The sequence below is a fragment of the Pipra filicauda genome, unplaced genomic scaffold, assembly GCF_003945595.2.
Source record: "Pipra filicauda isolate LSUMZ 115617 unplaced genomic scaffold, ASM394559v2 scaffold428_size586839_pilon, whole genome shotgun sequence".
NCBI classification, from domain to species: domain Eukaryota; kingdom Metazoa; phylum Chordata; class Aves; order Passeriformes; family Pipridae; genus Pipra; species Pipra filicauda.
Window position 1 is genome coordinate 511489 of NW_024104563.1, and position 8619 is coordinate 520107.

At 59.0% G+C, this 8619-nt stretch overlaps 1 long non-coding RNA gene across 2 annotated transcripts; it reads right to left on the reverse strand.

The window, feature by feature from the left end:
• Positions 1–3045: 3045 nt before the first annotated feature.
• Positions 3046–5521, reverse strand: LOC113992192. 2 transcript variants are annotated; one of them, XR_005565134.1, is made up of 3 exons: positions 5377–5521; positions 5165–5275; positions 3046–3352 (listed from the first exon to the last, which is right to left on the reverse strand). It is a non-coding gene; the product is annotated as an uncharacterized LOC113992192 (long non-coding RNA). The 2 variants fall into 2 exon arrangements; XR_003542161.2 differs by lacking the exon at positions 5165–5275.
• Positions 5522–8619: the final 3098 nt, after the last annotated feature.

An 8619-nucleotide genomic window follows, 5' to 3' on the forward strand; every position in this document is an offset into this window, starting at 1 on the left:
GACCGGCAGCAGGACCCGCCGGCAGCAATTCCCACTCCCCTTGGGCGAGGCTCATCCGTGGCACCATCCAGCCACCCAACACAGCCCGGTGCTCCCCGTCACCCCCCGATTCCTCTGCTCTGCCTGCACTCCCAGCTCCTCTCCTGTCCTCATCTGACTCCTCTTGGCCAGCCTGCCGGGAGGAAACAGCGTGTGTTGGTGGAGGGCCAGGGCCTCGCTTGTGCTGGAGCTCGTGCCAGACTGTGCTGAGCGGCTGAGCCCCCCCGGGGGGCTGCCTTTCGGGGCCTGCTCCCCGGCCCAGACAGCCCTGAGGGGAACCCGAGGACGTTCAGACCTGCCAGGACTGGGCAGCGGCTCCCAGGGCCCTTCGGGAGGGGAGCCAAACCCCGACAGACGGACCAAGTCACGGCTTCCCCCGGGAAGTTGAGACCCAGAGCAGGGCTCGGTGGAGGCAGAGAAGCAAATCGGTCAAACAGCCCCAAAAGGGCAATGAGTGCTGCCCAAGGGCTGTCTGTCACCCCAAACCAGGGGTCTGCCAGTGTTTGTCCCCTCCATCTCCAGGAGAAAGCAGCAGGAAGAGGCTCTGGATTAGCCCTGACACACCCCTGGGAGGGATAGAGGGGCAACTCCTCAACGTGATCCCTCCCGGCTGTACCAGGCATCGGTGAGGGGCTGGAGGTGTGAGGGTTTGCAGGCTGGTGGTGAACTGGCTTGGCTTCCCCTTCCCACCCCATCCCTCACAGGGAAACACAGGCTGGGGATGTGTCAGGAGGGATGTTTCCAGCCCAGGCACTGCTGGAGAAGAGCAGGACCATCGCTGGCCAGTGGCCCTGGGCAGAACCTCTCTGAGGGAGGATTTGGTTGCAGCTGCTGCTGCTCAGGGAGAAAGATTTAAGAACAGCATCAGCTCAAGAAGGGTGGCCCAGAGATGGCTGGGAAGGCATTGGATGAGTCCTGCAGGGATGTAGCTGTGGAGGATCCCCAGGAGGTGTGAGCAAGCCCTGGCTGGTGCTGGGATGAAACCAGGGACCTCCTTCCCTCCTTTGCTCTGTCACAGCTGCTGTCTCTGACGTCTTTAACCCCAACTCAGCCCTTGCAGGAACTTTTGGGCCCCCTTCCCACCATCCCCTCTGCTTGGCATCATCAGCCCCTGCTCAGACCCTCAGCCCTCTGCTGCCTCTGGCACAAGGTCTCAGCTCTCCTTGTTCCCTCAGTTCCCAGCTCTGGGAGCTGGTCCCTTCCATCCCACATGTTGTTCAACCTCTCCTCTTCACTCTCCCATCTTGGATCAGATCTGTATCTCCTCCTTGGTAATTTCTCTGCAATGCCAGACAACCCATCCCTCTCCTGACCCTCCACAGTGCTCTCCTTTTCCAGCTTTCCCTCAAATCTGACACTGGTTCCCCCACCCCTGGCCCCCTAAATCTCTCCTGTATCGATGACCCTCTTGCTGCAGGTCACACCACTTGACTCAAGCCCTGTCCCAGCTCTCCTTGCCTTGGCCCAGCCACCTTCTCAGCCCACACCCTGGTCCCCTCTGCCCTCTCCTCCTGTCCCTACACCCACATTACTGTGGAAACACCCCTAACCTGGCTGCCCCACAGCCCCACAACCTCCTCCACCACTTCCCCAGGTTCCTGACCACGTTATTTCATTAGAGCCATTAAACCCCACAGTCACATTTCCAGTTGCCTGGACAGAGCCAGACCAGCTGTGGACAACCCCCTGACCAGCACCGGGTGCTTTCCCAAGGGGAAAATAATAGGAAAACCCTCCACGGGGGAAGCAAAAGTCCCTGGGCAGCCTGGGGAGGGTGGCACAGGGACCAGCCACCCTCCTGCACGTACATACCCAGCTGCAGCCCTGCTGGAAAGCACATTTTTAGGTTTTTTTGCAGGATTTCTGTCACTTCCCAGCAAGGACATCACAAAATACCAGATGTCAGGGTTGTGGGGCTTTTCGTCACATATGTGGTGCCTCTTTGGGAGTCAGACAAGGAGGCTGGAGATGGCTGATGAACCAAATCCCCACCCTGACAAGTGTTTTGGCACAGGGAATTTATCTTGAGGCCATGGCAGAGTCAAACCCTTCCAGCCTTTGGGTCACCTCCAGGCAGGACAGGCCAGTGACCTCCAGCCTCTGTGGGGAGTTACAGTTCCCTGCAAGGAGACTTTTTGGGGAAAGAGCCTCCTCCGTGGATCCACAGCCTTGTTGCCAGCAGCAAATGCATCACTCGCCTTGCAGGTTTTTTAATCCCCATCTCCCAGAGCCCTGTGCCTGGGGGAGACTCAGATTTCACTCTGCTGAAAGGAAAACTCTAAGCCCTCCTGGATGCACAGAAAAGCTGGAGGCATAAAAAGCAGAACACGAACCATACCCAGTATGTGCTTTTTTTTTTTTTTTTCCCTTTAATAATTCTTAATTTGAAGCTCTGCTCTTGATTTTTGGGCTGTGAGTCATGCTCAGAGTTATCAGGGCTCTGGGAGCCATCGACTGGCATTTGCAGGGTGCACTGGGAGGGGAGGGAGGCAGCCCAGCCCTGCCTGCTATATGTTTCCCCTCAACACCACAAGGATCTGGCTGCGAGATAATAGAGCTCCACCGCCTTTTCCTCAGGGCCCCTCTGTGCTACAGACACAAACTGGAGCACAGGCAGTGTCTAAAGTTCATGTTCTGGCTGAGTGTTACCAGTTACATCTCTGTGCTCAGTTGCCCACGACTTGCTTCAGCTTTCCCCTCCTGGGTTGATGTTTTCCAGCCTCGCTCTCCGCACAAAGGCGATTTGAGAGTCCCTTTGAACACGCTTTGGCCGTGGCGGAGCACACAGGCAGCGAAAAGCAATATCTTCATAATAAACATACCCCCTTTTTCCTTCCCCCCCCCCCCCCTTCTTTCAAGAATACAAAACAATCCTCCAATTTTGAAGCTGCTGGGGGTCAGAGCTGACATCTGGCAGGGAATCAGTCCTGACCGAGGACGACCGCGGCGCCTTCCAGTAAACACTGTGCTTCGGCTGCTGAAAGCTCCATCCACTCAGGCACAGCATGTTTTGCAGTGATGGTACCTTTTAATCAACCCTTGGAATGCTCACAGACGGCCCCGAGAAGGATGAAAACAGCCACTTGAAAGCTCCAGGCACAGGTCGGCGGGGATGGAGGCAGGCAGAGGTTTCACACCCAAGCTGGGAGCGGGGCCGTGCGGCGGCCTGGAGTTACCTATGGGCAGCAGATGTTCAGCTGTCCTTGGGAAGGACAATGTGAATGAGATGTGTGGAGCCAGGACCACTAAATCCCTCCTTGGCCAGCACTGGATTAGAGCAGTTCAACGATACATCACTGAAGGCTTCCCAGAACTGCAAAATACCGAAGAGAATTCAATATAAATCATAGAAGGATTTAGGTTGGAAGGGAAGCCTGGAGGTCTCCATCCCAGCCCCTGAGCAAGCACTCCAAAGCTGGGTCCAACTGCTCAGGGCCTTGTCCAGGCACGTTTTGAACATGTCCAAGGATGGAGATCCCGTCACTGCTGTCCCAGGGCTGCACCACTCACAGTACAATCCCAGCCTCACTTGTGCTGCACATCCAGGGGTCTTCCCAGAACTAGGAGAGCTGATTATCCACCAGGGAAGGGGAGAGGATGAGGGAGAGGCAAAGCCTGTGCGGGAGGCACATGGCTGTGACCAAGGCAAGGAGAGCTGGAACGAGCGCTGTGACCTCCAGCAAGGGGGTCATCAGTTCAGCAGTGATTTGGGGGCCAAAGGGTGGGGGAACCAGGCACAAGAACTGGGGAAAAGATGGAAAAGGAGAGCACCATGGAGGGACAGGAAAGGAATGGGTGGCCCAGTGTTACAGAGCAGTTACCAAGGAGGAGTCGTGGATCTGGCCCTGGTTGTTCACACACAGCTGAAAAGAGAAACCGGGGTGAGCGGTCTACAGAAGGGGCTGGGGATCGTGTCTCCCCTTCTCTCCCGAGGAGATTTCAATGGAAAACATTCCCAAAGGATCTTGGCTGTGGGAGAACGATGCTGTTTCTGTTGGCCATGCCAAGGAAGAGCAGCCTGCTGTCACACTTGGCTGCAGCTCCAGCTCTGGTCCCACCAAGCAGCATCCTCGTGTTGGCAAAACCTCTTCCCATAAAAACCCCAGGCAGGGACTGCCAGGGAAAGAGGAGCTAATGGGAAGTTAAGGTTGGGCAGGGTATGACTGGGGTCACACGAGCCTTGTTAGTTCATCAAACCCAACGGGCAGATGTACAGTGGGACCTGGCAGGGAGAGGTCCCACCGTCCCCAGACAGTCCCTGCAGTGCTGGTAACACCTCTCATGTCTCCAGCACCAAGTGTACCTGGGGACAGCTGAGACAATCCCACCCCTGGGACTGCTCAAGGCCAGGTTGGACAGGGTTTGGAGCAACCTGGGATAGTGGAAGGTGTCCCTGCCCATGGCAGGGGTGGAACGAGATGGTCTTTAAGGTCCCTTCCTACCCAGGTCATTCTATGATTCTATGATTCTAGTCTAGGATCCCATGATGCTGAGACACATGTCCATGGTGGCTTCCAGCCTCATCCCGAGGACAGGATGGCTCCCTCAGCTGCCCCAGGCATGTGCCATATGGGTGTCCTGTGGGGCTGTGGCATGGGCTGCACAGATGGGGTTGAGTGTTCTCCCCAGGGAACGTGCTGGGGGATGCCACGGGATGCACAGGGGAGAGGGAGATGGGGACCCCACCCCCAGACCACATTTGGAGTACCCAGTGATCCTCAATGCTTTAACAGTTGCCCATCCAGCCCAGTCTCCAGCCCAACTCCATGACTCTTGGATGGTTGATGGGAGCAGGGGCTGATGTTCCCCTGCTCCAGAGACCCTGCCATGCACCAGTCCATGGGCAGGGCTTATCCAGGTTTCTGGCCAGAAAACACAAGAGCTGCAGCTGGAGCCATGTGCTGGGGTGTTGGCTGGTGCCCTGCCTGCTGCCCACAGCTCAGACCTGGCTGCAAATGTCAGAGCTGGCCCTGCAGAGCCATGGGGACAACTGTGGGCCGGTGACAATAGCTCTGAGTGTGGCACTCGGCGAGCCAGAAAGTTCCACTTGCTGAAAAAAAGGCCGAGCAGAGACTTGCCTTGATTCCTGGGTACCACAGAGCCCTGTCCATGCCTCACAACCCACCTCCCCCTCCTGCCCCTGCCCTGGGAGGCATTTCTCTGGCCTGACTGACAGAGGTGTCCATTTCAGACAGTTTGGAGCTTTCTTTTTTGCACCATCCAGAGGGCTGACAACCTGTTGGTCAACAATTAACAAGGCAGAAAAGCTCATAAGGATGCTCAGCATGGGAAGAGGCAGCTTCCCTGTCCCTTGGTGAAAGATGGAACCTGCCCCACCTTCCTGGAACGAGCACCATGGCCAAACACTCGTTCAGCAGAGAGACAGGATGGACGAAAACCATGTAGCCCCACACGATGCTGGTGAGTCTGGCTGTTCTGAACCCTTGTACCAGCCTCAGCTGCCCTGGGACCTTGAGGAGGCCACGCTGTTTCCGTGGCCTGCCCCTCACACATACCTTTCCTTTGAGTGCATCCATAAAGCCCCGTCACACCCCGTTACTACGGCAACGCCGTCAACAGCTCATGGAGCAGGATTGGGGTCTGGGGGGCCAGGCAGGTGTGGGGCTCCTCGTAGCTATGGCAAAGGGGTGTTTACTTCTGTGTTTTGCACGTTGGTGTTACCCCCGGGACAGCTCGGAGTGTGTGACAGCAGCGTAAGGCTCTTTGGCATCTCCCCCAGCAGCTATGTCAGCGTTCGGGGGTCCGTGTGTGACCTGCACCTGCCACCGCGAGGGGACTGGATGCAGGAAGCATCCGTCCTTCCCAGAGCTCCCCAGCTCCCGGCAACTCCCGGCGGGTCCCGGATGTGGCCCCAGGTGCTCTCGTGCTGGGTTTTCTCACCCAGACACTGCACTATGCAGCAATTCCCTTCTTTTCCCCATTGCGGGAAGAATTTCCTGCCTTGCCCCCTTCCCACCAGACAGTACCCGCATCTGTGCCTTCCCCAGCAGCTTCTCCTCGGCTCTTTGCACACTTGGGGGGAGACTCCCTGCGCGCTTGGGGGGACACTCCCAGCCCGTCCCCGGGGGCGGCTCGCGGAGCGCTCGGCTCTGCCCCGGCCAAATCACAAAGGGTTTGGATCCCGCTCCCGGCGCGAGTGCCAGGGGCGGGGAGATCTTGCCTCACATCTATTCTTTCTAGGTACAAATCACGCATTCAAAAGTCAGAGCCCTTTCACTGGCAAGGGATGGGAGCTGCTCGGAGCCGGCCAGCTGCCCCAGTTCTGCTTCCCAGTTCTGCTTCCCAGCGAGGCCGCTTTCCCAGCCCCGCTCTGGGCATGTTTTACAGACAGACGCACCGAGGATGCATCACCCGGACTCCCGGCCAGCCCCGTCCGGGGGTCTGTGTCCCGCGGGTCACATCACAGCCCTGAGGCTGCTGGAACCGCTGCAAAGCTGCTGGTCCCTGCATCCATCAGCTCCCGCGCCGCTCCTCTGGAGCAGAGAGCTCGTGTTTAACGACCGCGTGTGTTTTCACTCAAGCATTACATCACCCGGCAACGCCAGCCGGGGGACGGACGGACGGACAGACGGGCCAGCCCGGCTGTGCTGCCCCGGACGATGCTCATCCCCTCTCCACATCCTGGGGTGCTCCATGTCCCCAGCCTGCAGCCTTTTGCAAGGATGCAGGTGAATAGAAAATCCACTCCCAATCCCACACAAGTCCATGCAAAACCCACCGGGGGGCCAGCAGCTCATCCACAGCCCCCCCCAACACCATCCCCTGGCACGTCCCAGCGCGGGGTGTGGAGGGCAAAACGTTCCCTAATTCCCACCTCCCAGATTTCCTGCGGCCACAGCCATCAGCACTTTCCCTAAAATAAAGTGGGAGCTGAGACAAGCCAGACAGCCGGGCTCCAGAGGGACTGTCCTGAGCGTGGATTGAGCTCACACTTCTTTAAGAGGGCGGCCAGGTTTGGGCCTTCACACCTCTCACAGCCCGGGAGGAACTGGGTGGATTTGCTGATAATTTGCTGCCAGTTTCCGCAGCAGGGGAAGGAACGTTGGGAATGGGGGGATGACGGGGAGCCCCACGGGAAGGGGGTGCAGACAGGGCATTTCCGTGCTCTCCCTCCCTTGGCAGCAGCCTGGGGCTCATGAGGAGGCAGGCACCGGGATGAGCAGCATCTCAGCTCCTGGCACTGCAGGGAAGTCGCAGTGTTGGACCTGCGGTGAGAGGGATGTTTTGCATTCCTTGTCCTTCATCCACACAGCAGGTTGAAGGAGGGAAATCTCCCCTTCTACTCTGCCCTTGTGAGAACCCACCTGCAGAGCTGCCTTCAGCTCTGGGGTCCCCAATATCAGAAGGATATGGAGCTGTTGGAGCAGGTCCAGAGGAGGCCACAGAGATGTTTGGAGGGCTGAAACCCCTCTGCTCTAGAGTCAGGCTGGGAGACCTGGGGGTGTTCACCTGAAGAGGAGGCTCCAGGGAGACCTGAGAGCCCCTTGCAGGGCCTAAAGGGGCTCCAGGAGAGTTGGAGAGGGACTTGGGACAAGGGGTGGAGAGACAGGACAAGGGGGAATGGCTTCCCACTGCCAGAGGGCAGGGTTAGATGGGATATTGGGAAGAAATTCTCCCCTGTGAGGATGGTGAGGCCCAGAGAAGCTGTGGCTGCCCCATCCCTGGAAGTGTCCAAGGCCAGGTTGGATGAGGCTTGAAGCAATGTGGGCTAGTGGAAGGTGTCCCTGCCCATGGCAGGAGGTGGAACGAGGTGAGCTTTAAGGTCCCTTCCAACTCAAACCATTCCATGATTCCATGATTCATCCCCCAGTTTAACCCAGTGCCGCCCCAGCTGTCCCCCAACACCCGTGCAGAGATACCCCATGAGAAAGGGGTCGGGGTGGCCCGTGGGGACACTCAGGGCCGGGGTTTGGGCTCAGAGCTGACGGAGCCCAGACTCTCCAGCCCCAGGTTCGGGGGGCACCGGGGGCCGCGTGGGCATCACCAACTCGGGCCGGGCCGGGCACTGCGTGTCCCCAGGACACCCCTGGCCGGGAGGGCACCGCCGGGTCCCGGCAGCACGTTTTCCTGCAAACTGCCCGGTTTTCCCGTCCTGCCGGCGGCCGGACACCCCGCGCCCGCCACCTAACGGCCACCGCCGGCGGACACCGGCACCGGCATCCGAGATCCGGCACCGGCATCCGGACACTGGCACCGGCATTGGCACCCACACCGGGATCCGGGAACCGGCACCGGGCACTGACACGGGGCACCGACACCGGGATCTGGACAGCGGCATTGGCACCAGTGCCGGGATCCGGACATTGGCACCGGAACGGGGCACGGGGCACTGACACAGGGATCCAGACACCGGCACCAGCACGGGGATCCAGACACTGGCACGAACACCGGCCCCGGGCACTGGCCCTGGTACTGGCAGGGGGTTCAATGCACCGACATCGGTACCGAGATCCGGGCTCCGAGTACGGGACACTGGCACCCGTCACCGGCACTGGGCATCGGGCCAGTCCCGTCCCTTGCACCCCGCGGCTGGAATGGCAACCCCCCCGAATTCCCTCC